General features: G+C 39.5%; 2 protein-coding genes across 4 annotated transcripts in view; both read right to left on the bottom strand.

The window, feature by feature from the left end:
- The window catches only part of LOC126371488 (blood vessel epicardial substance-like), a 242,854-nt gene that overhangs the window by 96,147 nt on the left and 129,898 nt on the right, over positions 1-16,809 (bottom strand). The window contains exon 8 of one of the 2 annotated variants that reach the window (XR_007567050.1): positions 5,943-5,960. The exons of the other annotated variant lie outside the window; for it this stretch is intronic. The gene's annotated coding sequence lies outside the window, so the exon portion shown is untranslated. Of the gene's footprint in view, positions 1-5,942; positions 5,961-16,809 lie in introns of those variants that run through there. 2 annotated transcript variants of the gene reach the window in all.
- Positions 1-16,809, bottom strand: part of LOC126371526 (max dimerization protein 4-like) — a 405,754-nt gene that overhangs the window by 344,344 nt on the left and 44,601 nt on the right. The window lies entirely within an intron of this gene.

Raw genomic sequence — 16,809 nt, 5'->3', positions numbered from 1 at the left:
CGTACGCCTAGTAGGTCCAGAAATCAGAATCATTTATTCAACGTTATTATCATGGATAAACTTGTTGAAGGTCAATGTAACATTTTTGAATTTACGTCATTTCGCAAGTTGTGGGTTGTCCAATAATAAGTTGTGGGTCTGCCCACCCCATAGAAACTACAACAGTGAGCTGTGTTAGTATTTCAATTGTATTCTATGAATTTTGAGCTTTGCTAGTTAATTAGTACTAGGGCCCACACACGCGAACAGCTTAATAAGTGGTTAGGTTTGCTTAAACTAGCATCAACATACATACATAAACAGCCTATATACGACCCACTGCTCGACACAGGCGTCCCCTCAATAAACTGGAGGGCTATGGAGCATACTCCACCAAGCTGCTCCACTGCGGGTTGGTGGAGGTGTTTTTACGGCTAATAGCCAGGACCAACGTGCCCTCCGAAGCACGGAACCAGACAATCAGGTGATTCAAGCCTGAAAAGTTCTTACCAAACAAAGGACAGTTTCACAAAGTGATTTCGACAATGTCCCCATCGGGAATCGAACCTGGACCTCTAGATCGTGAGCCTAACGCTTTAACCACTAGACCACGGAGGCTGTTAAAACTAGTATTTAACACTTTCAAGGACAGAACGTCTAATGACGTTCCGATCCCAAAGTGTCATATTACCTATTATGAACCATCAATGACCCATGATCTCTGTCCATGAAAGGGTTAAGTCGTATATACGATTATTAAAACAATACGTTTACGGACATAAAATTGACAGCTATTTTTTTATTGAGAAAAATATACAAGTTTAAACTCAATATAAATAAAAAGATTAATATAAATAGTCAAATATAAAAGATAGACTTTAAAGACTGAAAATAAGAAATTCCATATAGTAGGTAAGTAATAAGGCTAGCGATACAGAATAGATAAAGAGTGATTACAATATCTCACTTAATAAGGACGAGTGAAGCGTTGAAAGAAAGGGAGACTAAACTGCTGTATTAAACAGAATAAATGAGAGAGTAACTCCATAAACATACGCGTAATAAGTGTTTATGGTGCGTTAGACATAGGATATAGAAAGATATTTTCGTGAAACATTTCACATTACCTAATGGCTTTGCGAGCCTGTCCGTAATTCTCTAATAACATTATTTAATAACACCCCGTTGATACTTGTCCACCCCAAAAAATAAAAATAATATATCTCCGCGCTCCCGGAATGGGGTTGCTTAGTAAATGTTAACGGTTAGTGGTGAAAGCTTTTTGTGTCGAAAGAAAACAATTTAGACGTAACGATATCAACAAAAAGGCCGCGGGAATACAGAAAAAAAAATTACAAACGACAGAGTATTTTCTCGAAGCGAAATTGTTTGACGGAGCAGGATAAAATGTGGACAACGTAAACAGTTACTGTTTAATAATAAGAATTCTGTTAAGAGAACTTTCTTAAATAAACGCTCTAAAGAAACTTTACGAGGAAGGAAGGGCGAAATTAAAAATGTTCCGAAGTACAACGTTCCATACTTCATTACTGGAAAAGCCGTACGAAAAACTCGACGAAACGAGAGAATGCATCTGGCAAAGGAGAACGTACAAAGGCTGAACGCTGCGTGCGAGACCCACATACGAACACGCAGTATCTACAAACGAGCGTGCGTGACACAGTTTCACGAAACCGCGTATCTTACAACATGGCAAAACGCATCGTAAGCGCCCTCAAAAGCCCTTGGGATTTTGACCGTCCTAATATAACGTCAGTTTTGTGCTTTGATGAATGGTATCCTGCAAATAATTGTCCTTCAGGCCGAAGGGCGGGGCGCGGCCGCGGCGTGAGGGGCAGGGGGGCGTGGGCGCGGCAGGGCCGTGACGTCACGAGCCCTGCGGTCGACGACCCGGCAAACAGCTGACAGTCAAGTTGCGCACTCCGAACGAGCGCCCGTATCTGTACCTGACACCGCAGATATATTGTAGCTATAAGCTGCTGGTTATGTAATGTTTACTCCACTGTTGGTTTATCGAGTACAGACATTATCTACTCGGCCAGATCGCCACCTATTTAATTCCTGACAATAACATTACATTTTTGCATAACACACAAACTAGGCCATTCATTAAAATTTGAAATTACTCGATCAACTTTGCTGAGGTCGTGAACCAGATATTGTATCTCATTAAAACGATACGAACCACAAAGGATTTAAAACACGAGCACGTAGTATCCACGTTCAAAGTAGGTATTTCTCAACGTTTAATCTTTCAAGCACAGAGCGGCCTTAATATTAAAGTCAACAGTGAATTAAATGGAATCACTAGAGCACTGCAAAGACTCTTCTGCGATAATCCTCTTGTACTATATTACGCAACCGACAATAATGCTCCGTTGAGACCAATATAAACAAAGCAAGTCATGCTCGCGGCCTTTTTTCAAGATAACATTGTTACATAAACACACGCTCAAGCCGTTCAGATACAGATAGGCGGATAATGAGTCACAACACCGAATACTCTCAACCCACAACATGCCAAAAACTACACCACAACATAACAACAACAACAAAACTAGAGTGAGGTAAGAAACTAGATAAGCGAGCATAATAATGTTTACATAGTGAATGTAAAGGGAATCTTGCTCTTACACGAAGAGGCTCTAAATAGCCGTACACGCAACAACCGTTAGGATTTCTAAGCTCAGACCATATTTTGCACGTGCTCCCAGCTCCAAATGTCTTGTATTCCATCTGATTAATGGCTTGTTTGGTCAACCCTTGGTCGGACGTATCACTCCGTTTAGTTTATGCGACGTTGAACATTTTACAAAAATGAGCATGGATTGTGTGTTACGCAGCACGCATATCTGGTTTTGTCACGATCGGCCCTCGTACACCTGCGTCAATTCCGCGCGTGACACGGGCAACGGGCCCACTTGACCACAAATAGGCATCTAGATACAAAACAGGGAACGTATCATCACGAGTTCGCTTCAATTAGATAATGACAGTCGAATCACATGGGACTCCACTCGGCGAAACTCCGCAAAACTATTGGAAGGAGATGACAAGGGCCCATCCAACTGGCCTAATCAAATAAAGAACACATTACTACGTTAAATACGTTAGCTGAACCCTTCCCGGGACGGGGTTAGAACCGCATTTATTCACTCCCATGGATTTCCCGTGGATTTGGCAACGCCCATTCTGGACCCAAGTTTTACATTCGGGACGTATTTTTGTAAGCTCGCATTTGCATATGGTCCATTGTCTACATAAAAATTGTAGAATGGAACATCTAACTTGCAAAATAAACTTTTCTATAGTGTTTGCTATCGCTTGGAAAGATTCAGTGAAATTTCAATAGGAAGTCGGATAGCGTATTTCGTCGAAAGGTTACAGTTGGAAATTGCTGAAATCGCCAAAAGTGAGTTCCGTAAGTTTAGGACGTGGAGTTAGCGAGATGTTGTAACGCTTCCTTTTACAAGAATGTTGAGTACACATGAGCAGCGTTCCAGCGATCCATAATGCACTTCCCCTTGGGAGCGGCATGCAAATATCATTTAAAGTTTATAAATAGACGTACAGCGCGCATTTAGGTCGCGCGATACAGAATGCGAGCCACGTATAGCCAAATCGTGGATTCAAAGCGCGTCTCGTGTGAGATCCTAACGCGGCCGCGTCGACTCCTCTGCAAACAGATTCCACGTGGGGAGCCTTCCGTCTCAGAAACTGCGCTACTTTCAAGAGCTACGTAAACAAGTTACCTAATTAATGAAAGTCTGTCACTACTATTTTTAAGCGACACGCTGCTCAGCGTGGCAACAACACATGTACGCTTATCCAATCCGGACTCAAGGTTTGAGTATGGGCCTGTCCACATCACCACGGCACGACGTCGTCGCCGTGGAACGGTGCGGTGCCGTGGCGCGGCACGTTGCCGTAACGTGGGAATTTACGTTGCCGTACCGTAAAAATGTACCTCACGACACCGCAAAGTTACACACACAACAGAAGCAGAATACGTTTTGTGCGGTCCATATCTACAACGAGACTGTTATTTATTTAGTGAAGAATGTACCGAAAGTTTACAAGGCACGGCAACGTGTAACTTTGCGGTGTCGTGAGGTACATTTTTACGGTACGGCAACGTAAATTCCCACGTTACGGCAACGTGCCGCGCCACGGCACCGCACCGTTCCACGGCGACGACGTCGTGCCGTGGTGATGTGGACAGGCCCTATGAGTAGAATAATTTGGCAAGGTTACCACTTGATTAATGTGAAACCTGGCGTGTTTAACATTCTCCGAGAGCCAAAAACTTCGTTCCGAGAGTTATACTTTGTTGGGATAGGTTCGATTACATCGCCGGAGGAGAATCAATGCGTTTCTTTAGATCAGCATCAACAGCTGAACGTTACGAGATAATTTCTGACGTCATTTCACAAGAACTTCATTTTCATCCATCTCGTAATTGAAACTGAACTCGGCAAACAGTAGATTCGCAAATATTCGCCATCTAACAAAGTAAGGGGTGCAATTTAGAAAATTCATTGGTAAATAAATTTTGTTATTTTCTATTTTTATCGGGGTATTTTGTCAGAAAACGTAGTAAATACTTGGAAGATCAAAGCGAAAATTTTAATGAAGGACATTTTGTGCCATCATGATGGGGGTAAACAAGTATCTATAATTATGTTTTATTTATTGGTGAGCTTGGTGGCTTTATTATTGATAATAACGATCGCGATTCATTTGGGGTTTTGACAAGAAGTAATTTCGTGACGCAGGCTTAATTTTAAACCTGGTATTATCTTTAGTCTTTGTTGATAATAAGGCGGCACACAAAATATACAAGCCTTCAGTCGCAAAAAAAAGGTACATTACCTTTCGCAAAATGCGAAGATCTTGATGTATTCCAAATTCAAAATTCATTTATTCGTGCGCGTATGTTAAAAAGTTCGATTACAATCATAATTAAAGAAGTATCAGAACACTCCACCAAAAATACGGATACATATCCGTAATTTTAAAAATATTTAATTACATACATACTTAAACCCACGCCTATATCCCACCGAGACAAGAAGAGACTAAAAAAAATAAAAGGTATATATATATCTAAAATAAAAATATTTTTCTTTGTTTTTCTGGGAAGAATTACTTTATTAGTAACATACTAATAAATCGCGCCAAATACGAGTGACACAATCAATGCACATGGTGTTATGAAACGCCAGCTTAATTAGTAAATAGTGAGTTACGTCACTAAGATTGTTAACTGACACTACACTACTTTATTAGTGACTCACAATAAAATCCTTGGAACGTACGTAATGAAATATAATACTAATTATCGGGAGAAAGAGACGCGCGGGGATTGTCACGGGATATTGTTTGCTGTTTACAAAATCCCGCTTTCTCGCGTCTGTGTGCAGGAAACATTTCAACAACACAGGTATCCCCGAAGAAGTAAGCAGAGGTGCATACAGAGATCCGTAACCGTTACCGAAACTATCGGATATCCGATATAAAAAATCATCCGTAACCGTAACCGAATCCGAGTTATATAAATATGTACGTGTCAAAAAACAAGTGTGTATCGTTCGTGTGTGTGAGTGTTGTTCGTGTCGTGTGGTTTTGTGTTTAGAAGTGTTTAAGTGTGTAAATAAATAATTAAGTAACTTGAAATAAAAGTTTCGGATAATATCGGATAGAGGCGGAGCGTAATTGAGACACGTTATGACAAGTTGTTTTGATCGGCTGGCCGCTGCCAGTGCCGATACACATTTGTATAGCCGCGCGCATTTGTGTGGCTACCTAAAAATTATTAAAAAAAAAAAACAAAAAAAAATATGAATTTTCTGACAGGAAATTCCACTTGTTATCAACTGAGAATCATGGTCTGAATCATCCCCCTTAGTATTCGTTACGATGTCACTAACACCCTGAATACTCGTGACCGTACCTAGTACCTCGATATATTCGCCTTTTATATTTAGTTCACGACACTCCGTCAGACTCTCATTCTCTATGCACTAACTGAAAAAGTCCACTTTAGCCTCGCAATATAAACTGCGCTGCGTTTTCTCGAAATATTCATACGGATAACATTTTATTACGTTCTCCGGATGATACTTGGGTACGGTCGGTGTCCTTCCATAAGCAACACTTATGCCCTAACATTGCCCAGATATCTGATCTGAGGATCTAAAAAGGCCACATTTCATTAAAAACATAATAATAAGCTCACGACAATATCCCCTTTAGCTAGTTAAAAGGTCAAAGATAAATTATGAAATTCTGATTACAAAATAAAGACAAGTATCTAAAAGTCATAAAAACGTCATCTTTAAAAACGATTTCAAACTTTCAAAGATGTGTCGCTGTTGCAGTTTCTTGTCATTTCTTCTCCTCAGCCATAACACCTTGCGAAATGACTTATATTCAAAAATGTTAAATTGCCCTTCGACAAGTTTTACCATGATAATTAATGTTGAATAAATGATTCTGATTTCTGAATCGCATAGCTGCCCGCCCCAATACGAATTACGGAATCATATCATATGAATCATATCTATTTGTAGTAAAATTTTACAAGCAATCTACACGCAACTCTGTTGCATATGAGGTTAGCTTCATAAGGTTAAGCAACATACGTAACACTAGGTATTTAAAGGTCATCGAACTCTGTTAGGGTTCCGTTTGCCATTTTGTAATCTCGTCATGTCCGTCCGTTCGTGTCATTTCATTATCATAGAGTCAAACACATAACTTACACCTGCAATCCAAACGTATCAAGGTGGTTAGAAATGGGTTTTAAACAGTTTGTAGCTACAATTGGTGCAACAGCACGGACACTCCAAACAATATTCCAAAAATCTCGTTTTTTACCGTGCGTGCGAACGAGACAGACAATCCGTGCGTGCTCCCTTACTCCTCTTCAATGGCTTAAATAGACTCAAGTGGCCATGGGAAGGAGGTAAATCAGGCGCGCTCCAAACTCATATCGGTGCGGGGCAGAGTGCCCCTTCTACATTCAAATTCTATATGTTAAAAAAAATATATGTCATTTTTTACATAACGAACGTCTCATCCACCTAAAACTACTGCAGCTTCTCACAACCTGTATAGCCGGGGAAAAGAAACTGCAAGAAAAACAAGAAGTACAAGAGCCTCTCGTTCTTTATAAAAAAAAACATAAAATATTGTTATATGGGTTTTTTAGTTTGGCTGCCTAATGTCAATATCATACGTAGTTTTATTATTTATTCTGTGGCAATAGTTTTAAGTTGAATACGATGTACGTGGAGACGGATTACATAAACTCACGCCCGTAATCCCAAATGGGGTGGGCAGAGCCACAAGTAATCAAAGACAACTTGCAGCCACTGTTGATACGAAGTCCTAAGATGGATATGATGAACCTTATGGTGATAAGGGATCAGCCTATCGCCCATAACATTAGTCCATCATGTTAGAGGACGCAATCCCTCTGTCGGTTTTTACGACATGCCCGGGAAGACAAGCAGCTGAACGTGTTCTATGTTTTTTATTTGCTCCCAGAACAGCATAGAAGCAATTTAATTTAAGATATTTTTTTAAAGTTCAATACAAAGTACAAACTGTATGGATTGGGCTAATTTTGATTTTAGTTTAAAAAAGCACTTAAACCCCTACATGACATCATATTGTTTCTTATTTCAACAGTACTTATTTCCCTGTACGAATAAAGAGTTTTAGGTACCTAATAGAAATACTATTTCAAATCATTAAAAATCACATAATAAATATAGGTACGGAACCATTATGTGTTTGACTCACACTTGGACGGTTTTAGCGTATTTAGGTTGCAGTGATTTGCGTAACGTTCGCGCGCGTACGCACCGCGTAAAGATGCCATAGAGTTAGTTATAGCTCGTCTTTTATGCGTTATAGTGTTTTATTGTGGGTATAACCTAGAACCCCTGCCCAGGGATACGCGTAAAGACCTCAACGGTTGCAAAGACGAAGATGGGAGCCATCGGTACGGCAATGCAGGACGGAAGGGGCAAGTCACAGGGACTGTAACCTGGAACCTGACAGAGGGCAACAGTAACTGTCAGTACTATTCAGAGGCGGAGGACAGGAGTCTTAGGACGGCTTTGAAATAGAATACTCTGGGCGCCATCGCACTCGCGTCAGAGTACTGCGAGGCGGAAGGCAAGAGGGAAACCAGTGTCCTATGTGACCTAACCTGTATTGGGCTAGTTTTCCCTTCGCGGCTTAGAAGGTCAGACAGGTAGTCGCTTCTGTCAAAAACCAAAATATTCAGGTTAGGTAAGCGGACCCTGTGAAAAACGGGATAATGCTAGGGAGACAACGACGATTCATAAGATCACGACAATTTCTAGGTAGTCAGAGACCATAGAATTCTCCTTACAGCGATCCTGATATTACTTTCGCTTCTTCCACTCTTAACAAATGAAAATTACAGATATAGTTAAATAATTATGTTTACAAAAAGCAAATAAACTGGAATCAGACTAAAATGTATTCTTACTTAGAGACGTATTTTATATCTTCGTGCAAATAAACTGTATTGCAATTGCATTGTATGTTAATAATTAATAACAGTGTTAAACCCATTACGCTCGATCTACTCGTTAACTCGTAGTGTGTACCCGATGCGTGTTATCGCTGCAAAGAAGCTAACGGGTCAGGCAGAACACAGAAAGGCGATACCATTGTGCCGCGGCCGTTGACCCCGGCGCGTTCGTTCCATCGGCGACGTTTTCGCCAGCTTCCAGATAACGCCAATTCAGTAACACCATTTTTACATCAATAGGGTTTCCCTACACGTGTCCCTTTGTTCCCGAGGTAAAATGGGTCACTTTAATCTGATACGGCGGATTTATTAAAGCTTCTCCGATTTATGTACGCCAAGATTTTGATGGGAATTTGAGGTGTTGGAATTGGGAAAATGTTTTCCGTAATATGGCAAAAGTATGCCTTTAAAAATGCCGGTTTAACGTATAAAAGAGCTTGAAAACAAATGGTGAAATATTTTTATACAAAGGTTGTTAATGCGACGTACAAAATAGTCGATAAAACGAGCGCGCCATATCCAGTAGTAGGTACTACCAAATCGCGCGCCACGCACTCGCGCGACCATTATGCGATATCATTTGCATTTTAATACGTGATTCACCGATGGCCCGTGCCACCTGGTCGCAAGTTCGCAACCCGAGATAAAACCCCGGCAAATACGGGTTAAAACTACAATCATAATTAAAAACAAATCTCGATTGCTTCATTCTGCCAAATGACCTTTGCCTCGTAAGGATACTCGCCGGTAAATTCGAGTTTTAAAATTGGGTAGTTTCTTAGGTCAAAAATAAATTATGAATCTCTGGTTACTAAATAAAGACAGATCTAAAGTTAACAAAACACGTTTTCTTTTTTCTATTTAACTTACTTATGAATTTTAATAAAGAAAAATGTAGTAGAAAGTGCGAAATTTTGTCACGATTTTCTATGACGTCAGAGTATGCTTTTTCATACAAATTCCATAGTAATTTCGTGTTTTGACGTTTAGTAAAAAGTAACTGATTTGACTAGTTGGAAACTACATTAGGTTAGGAAGGTCTAGGTCTAGGATTACCGCCCCCCGACCCAACACCCTCAAGAATTTCTGTTCTTTTTTTTATTGTTACTACAATTATTGCTACATTATTGTAAAGTTTCATTAAAATCCATTCGGTAGTTTTGCGTGAAAGAGTAACAAACATCCAAACATCCATACTCACAAACTTTCACATTTATATATTAGTAAGATAAGATAAGAAGATATAGAAGATATTTTTTAAGAAGATATTAGTAAGATAAGGTGTATCATAATGACACATCAAGTTCTATTGTGTATTTCATCATAGAAATATCACAACGCGTGCAATAAAATATAAGTAAAGACATTATACTTACGAATTATCAAATGATTATAATATATTATTAATTTAATTTAAAATTTGTGTCATATAAATTAATTCGTTTTATAAAATATATTGTCGGTCAACATACATGGAGTGGAGTAGGTGTATATATTAAACATCTTTGTCTATCTATTCATTACTGGCGTGATGATTTGTGTGTTGTATATTAATTACCTAGTAGTGGGACTTAGACAGAGAGAGACTCGAGGCCTTTGAAATGTGGTGCTGGAGGAGGATGGAAAGAATAAGTTGGACTGAAAGAGAAAGAGTAATAGAAAAGAGGCAAATATTGAGAGTTATTGAAGACAGAAGAAGCAAGATGATTGGACACTTAATAAGACACGACGATTTTTTTAAAAATAATCACAGAAGGGAAGCTACAAGGAAAGAGAGGAAGGGGAAGACCAAGAAGAGCTTACATGGAACAGATTAAAGAGAAGGCGAATTTTACCGATTAAAGAGAACAGACGAACGTCGTGTCTTTTAAAGTGGTGAAGGAATTGGTCTTTGATAGACAAGAATGGAGAATGCTACACCGACAAGAGCGTGGCTCTTAAATTAGTGACGAGTGAGACTTAATAGGCTATGTATACGTTATGTATGTATGTAAATTATTGCTCAGACGTAATGAGTGAAGGGAAGACAAAATTGCAGTTCAGTAAGAGGGTAAGCACGCGTAATACTGTAGTTGAATGTAGAAAGGTACCCCTCGGTAATACAAGGGGTTCAAGGGGAGGCAATGGGTCGTACGACGATGAAGATGATGAGAATAAGGGGTGTTGAACCCACGCACACCCCGGAAACTTCATAAAAACAACCTCGTTTTACACAGACACTACACATTGACATTATCGTACACGTGCATCTGTGTGTGTGACATGTGACACCACACGATTTAACTCTAAACTATGTTCGAGGGGGTGAGGTAAACCTAGCTCAGACCCTGGTGGGGAGAGTTGCCGTTCTATACGTAGTATTATTCTTTATTCTATGACCCAAGTAAAGGTTCATAATACTTCTTCTATCGTGCGGGTTGTGAGGTGGGTTATCTACCTCATCAACCCTGGTGTCAGGGATTCTATTGAGCCGCCAAAATCCCCTGACATGACTCATGTAAGAACTACGTACTTACATCAGTAAGTAGTAACCGGGACCAACGGCTTAACGTGCCTTCCGAAGCACGGATCGTCTTACTTTCGGATAATCAGGTGATCAGCCGCAGCATGTCCTAACCAAATTAGGGACCACAAAGTAATTTTTGTGATATGTCCCCACCGGGAATCGAACCCAGGACCGGATCGTGTGCCCAACGCTTAACCACTGGACCACGGAGGCCGTTAGGTTCATATAATAATAGGTTAATATAAGATTGTAGTAATTTTGTAGGTAGAATCGTAAAATGATTTACTATAATTTTATCAATAACAAACTTGCCATAGGTCAGGATGTTTAGTCTACACTATCTATTCAAAGGTGTTATGGCTAGACAGAATAAACATCATAGATACTTCAATATCAACCCATCTTTCAAATAAACATAATACCTGATTACTTAAACATTACGTTATGTTTTCTTTTTAAAGAACGTCTAAGGCCCTGTGCCGAGCTTTTCTTGCAGCTTCTTTTCCCCGGCTATGCACGCTGTGAAAAGCTGCAGTAGTTTTAGGCGGAAGAGACGTTCGTTATGTAAAAATTGACGATTCAAAGTGTAACTATGTTACCTACTGAATAAAGATATTTTTGAATTTGAATTCAATTTGTTTTATTTTTTTTTTCTTTAAGGCCAATTGTAATTTCCAGTCATACATACGAGTACATAAACTCACGACTATTTCCCACCGGGGTAAGCAGAGACTATGGAATTCCATTTGCTTCGATCCTGACATACTTCTCTTGCTTCCTCCACATTTATCGATCGTTTCATACACGCAATTCGTACTGAACATATTCCAAGGACATTTCGAATTTAGTCAAGTACAGTCATGAGCAACATCATATACCCACTTTAGAACCTTGTCGCACTATCATATTTGACATTTAATGAGACTTACGGTTTCATTTGCAATAAAGCTAATATGACATGGTTTCAAAGTGTATACATATTAGTACTCGTGACCGTTCGAACTTCGAAGTCTGCCTCTGCCAGCCCTAGCACCAACCTTCGCTTTAGGCCAGGCGCGCACTACGAGTTTTTCGCCGCGCGGCAGAAAAGAGCAGCGGCATAATGTCCCACTGTAATACCGCGCCGCTGCGGCGGCTCTGCCGTCAAGTGCGCGCAATACAATTTAAAACTGTTTGGTACAGTATTACAACATTCCGCTTAGGGACGGTACTGAAAAGTATCGGCGTCCGAAAGACGTAATATACGATCCCGACGACCCTATTACTCTAGCCATAGAGGCAGCCAATCAGCTCGCGACTCCAAACACTTCAGGACCCCGATACCGACCCCGCCGGCGTGGTCGACGATTTCCCTCATTCAGCGCTTATCGCTATCGACCCACTAGGGTCGATTAATTCTTTCAAATATTTTTCCTCTCAGACGACGCCCTGAGCCGAGGTTCGCGCCCAACTGGGCACCCTCAGGCCTGTTGTCTTAAACGTTGTATCGGATGAGAGCCTTCAGCGCTCCCCATTTGTCCGGTCAAGTAGTTAATGCCATCTGTGGCAAATCTACAATAAGTCACGTCAAAAAAAAAAGGTACAGTATTACAGTGCGACATTATGCCGCTGCTCTTTTCTGCCGCGCGGCGAAAAACTCGTAGTGCGCGCCTGTCCTTACATACTGCTTTGAAGAGATACTAGTTTTTAATTCCACCTAATTAACTACTTTATTTATTAAAGAAGATTCCCGTAAGCAATAAATAAACAACAGTAACTAACTCTGATGAAGGATAATAGAATTGCAAAAGCGGTATATAAAGCGAAAGTTGATGGTAGGGCTGGCAGAGGAAGACCGAGAAGGACTTACGATGACCAAATTGGAGATGTTCTTAGAAAAGGTTCAATACGATCTACTCTGAACCGGCGTGCGTGTATGAAGCGATTGATGAATGTGGAGGAAGCTAGAGAAGTGTGTCAGGATCGAAGCAAATGGAATGCTATAGTCTCTGCTTACCCCGGTGGGAAATAGGCGTGAGTTTATGTATGTATGTAACTAACTCTGAACTGGAGACTCCGTACTGCAATTAACTTGTCTTTTACTACCCTCGTTCCCTCGCTACATTTTAGCTAAAGCCAGTATAGTAAATAAGAATACGACGCTACATAATAAGCTAGAACAATCATAGACGAAACTCCCTATTAAGGAGGGGACATAAAAACTTGTACTCGCAGCACATACGGTATTCAATCTCACTAAGAAAATAGCCTTCCATTTTCCCGGACTAAACAACGACAGTCGAAAACACAGATAGGGCTGCCAAATTATCGGTATCTTATTACGGGAGGGAGGAGATATGAGGGAAGATAGGAACTGGAAGTTGCATATCCTACATTTTGTTGCAGGCATAACTGCCACCGATAAATCGTAGCTGATGTCACGAAATGACGTATCTGCAACACTCTTTTACAATTGTCAATAACACACAAATCTATTTAGCAAAAAATACGGATACGTCAGCAAAGTCAGCCACGAAATGTAAGGCTGAGTTTATTGCTGCAACAGTAATGGCGTATGAAGTCTGCTCTTAGGTACTTAACGAGTTTGAATGACGTCACGATCAGATAGATAGAGTAGTTTCCAACTAGTCGAATCAGTTACTTTTTACTAAAAAGTGTTTCATAACTGGATAGCTTATTTGGCGTACCTATATTGTAGAGGCAAGATGATTGGACACCTAATAAGACACAACGAATTTATTAAAAACACCATAGAAAGAAATCTAGAAGGAAAGAGAGGAAGGGCAAGACCAAGAAGAGCTTACATGGAACAGATTAACGTCGTGTCTTATATGGAAGTCAAGGAATTGACCTTTGATAGACTGGAATGGAAAATGCTACACCGACAAGAGCGTGGCTCTTAAATTGCTGATGATGATATTGTAAATTATAACTTAATATCTTTATGTAAAACAAACTGTTGTTATCCCGAATAAAATAAATAAATAAATAAATCCTTATAAGTTAAGTTTAATAAAGAAAAAAACTGTTCAATAAACCGAACAAATAAAAGAAATATAAATATATTTATTGACTCAAAACATACATTCAAACTTTACGCAAAAATACAGAAAATATGTTGGTACGTATAACAATAAAATACCCTGCCTCTTATACTAGGTAAGAACCTGTACCATAAGAGTCAGTGTTCAACACAACATAAATGTATTTTAGTTAAGGAATTCATAATTATAATTGAAAAAAACTATATTTTTTTTATATTCGGTGGGTCATGTAGTATAGAGTAGATATATTGTAATATTGTATATCAATTATGACAGTAATAATTCAGATGTAGTTCCGAACGCTTGTTTCTTTCAATCTCCAGATAGCCGATCCTTACAGCCCGTATACTTTTTGTGACAAAACGTCGGAATCTCCTCAATATATCAGAAGTGTTGGGATACAGGAAAAGTGCGAGCCAATGCCAGCGATAGTTCCCATCAAGATACAACCGTATAGACGCCTAATGTTTGAATTTTCCACATAGAATGAATTCTGTCGAATAGTTGAGGCAAAGGGTCTTAAACGTTGTACCGGGTTAGAGCCTTCAGCGCTCCCCATTTGTCTGGCCAAGTAGTTAATGCCATCTGCGGCAAACCTACAATAAGTCACGTCAAAAAAAATGAGGCAAAGGAAGTGAGGAAAGCAAGGCGTTGCATTCCGATCCGTTGCATGGCTCACTCAAAATCCTAAACACGTCAAAAAGTCGTCTGTAACTTGTAGGTATCTGACTCAGTGATCCATTGAGCGTTGGACTCACGATCCGGTATACCCGGGATCAAATCCCGGTAAGTACATATCACAAAAATCACTTTGTTATCCCTTGTTCGGTTAGGACACTGCAGGCTGATCATCCGATTGTCCAAAAGTAAGATGGTCTGTTTGGAAGGCTCGTTACGCCGTTGGTCCCGATTACTATGTACTGATGTAAGTACGTAGTCATTTCATGAGCCATATTAAGGACCTTTGGCTGCTTAATGATAACCCTGACACCAGGGTTGATATCATCCACCTTACAACGAACATGATAGTAGTAGTGTCTGAATAATAAGTCAGATATGTTGCCAGACTTCGTTAGTTGGTTATTGGGGGTCTAGATGTAGTATCGGCGATAGTTCCGCGGTAACGTTCAACGCCCGTCAATTTGTGCGCCTCGCAGAATTAGAGCCTTTTGATATTCGAACCTTTGCTTCATATACACAACGTCTAACTGAAGGGAACATTTTGCTTTGTTATATGATAAGCAAGCTATGAACTTATAAATACTTGCTCGTAGATAATATAAAAGTATTCTTAATTGCACTTTACAACTAGTTACATAAACATCAAAAAGACGTTAACAAGGGAGGACTTATCTCTAAAAGAGATCTCTTTCAGCCAACTCTAAGGTAGGTAAAATAGCAGCGGGAGAATAAAAAAGGTGCAATATATGAAATATAATAATTACAAATAAAAAGTTTATGGGAACACAAATACATGCCTAGGCCTCTATAAATATATAGAAAGACTAGATTATATAATAACATACTATACCTACATACATACCTATACTATATGTCTATATACTTAGACTAAGGATATTCTTTAGATAAAAAGATACTTTAAAGATAGAGATATAAATAACACTTTACAGCACCAAACATAGAAATGTAGGTGACCTTATAGAGATGTCTTCCGGGCAACGGGAAGGCAATGAAACAAATAAAATTATAATTAAGTAGACACCTATACGCTTATACCGAATTAATCTACGAACCGATTAGCATCTATACTTTTACAAAGAAAAAACATTGACTAGAAAAACAGTAAATATAAAATGTTTATATTAAATATTATCCTTTTGAAGAATGCTTTTGCCTTTGACGTCTCAAGTAACATTAGTAACCCAGAGTTGATAAAGTCCGTCAATGATCTCACAACTCACAAGAGAGAAGAAGCAGAGACTAGAGAAACAAACGGCGATAGAGATGATAAAAATAATTAACCATTACCTAATGTCATTGGACACATGTAATGTCACTTTACCACAATCACTAAATCCGTCTCGAGAGACAATAAATAACATAAGATAGGAATTAATAAAGGTCAAAGTGAAGTATGAAAGCAATTAATCGTAATAAAGGAATATAATGAAAATCTCGACGTCAGAAGTAATACAATAAATTATACAAAACATCTAAGCTGTCATTGACAAAGAATCCAACAATGAGCAAGAGTTTTTAGACTTAAAGCAATTCATCAAAATGAATTGCGTAAGTTAACTTTAGAAAATATTGTGAACTCATCAGTTCAGAAACTTCGGAACTGTATTTTAGCAACCCTTGAACGAGAAGTCTTGTGAAGTCTTCAGGGCCAAATAAACTTCAGCCGTTGGAAAACTGGCGTCGTTGGAGTTGGGACCAGTATATTATTAGTTCAGTTCCTTGGTCGGTCGCCTCCGCCGCGCTTAGAAAGCGGTTGCCTAGTACGCAATATGTGCCGATGCGTGTACACGTCATGAACAGAAATCGTTCACTTTAACAGTAACTTTCGAGCGTCGACAGATCGCTTCGCTCCCCCCGGCGGCCTAATAGCTCAGTGATAGCCAAATTGACGTCAAAAAGCAAGGGTGAGTATTGAGTATCCACTCCCAGTGTATTACGCTGATCCATATTTTATATCAGCGCACGAGACCACTGTTTTCCGTGTT

This window comes from Pectinophora gossypiella, chromosome 12 (assembly GCF_024362695.1).
Source record: "Pectinophora gossypiella chromosome 12, ilPecGoss1.1, whole genome shotgun sequence".
In the NCBI taxonomy this organism is placed as follows: Eukaryota; Metazoa; Arthropoda; class Insecta; order Lepidoptera; family Gelechiidae; genus Pectinophora; species Pectinophora gossypiella.
This window is presented reverse-complemented; position numbering and strand designations above follow the sequence as displayed.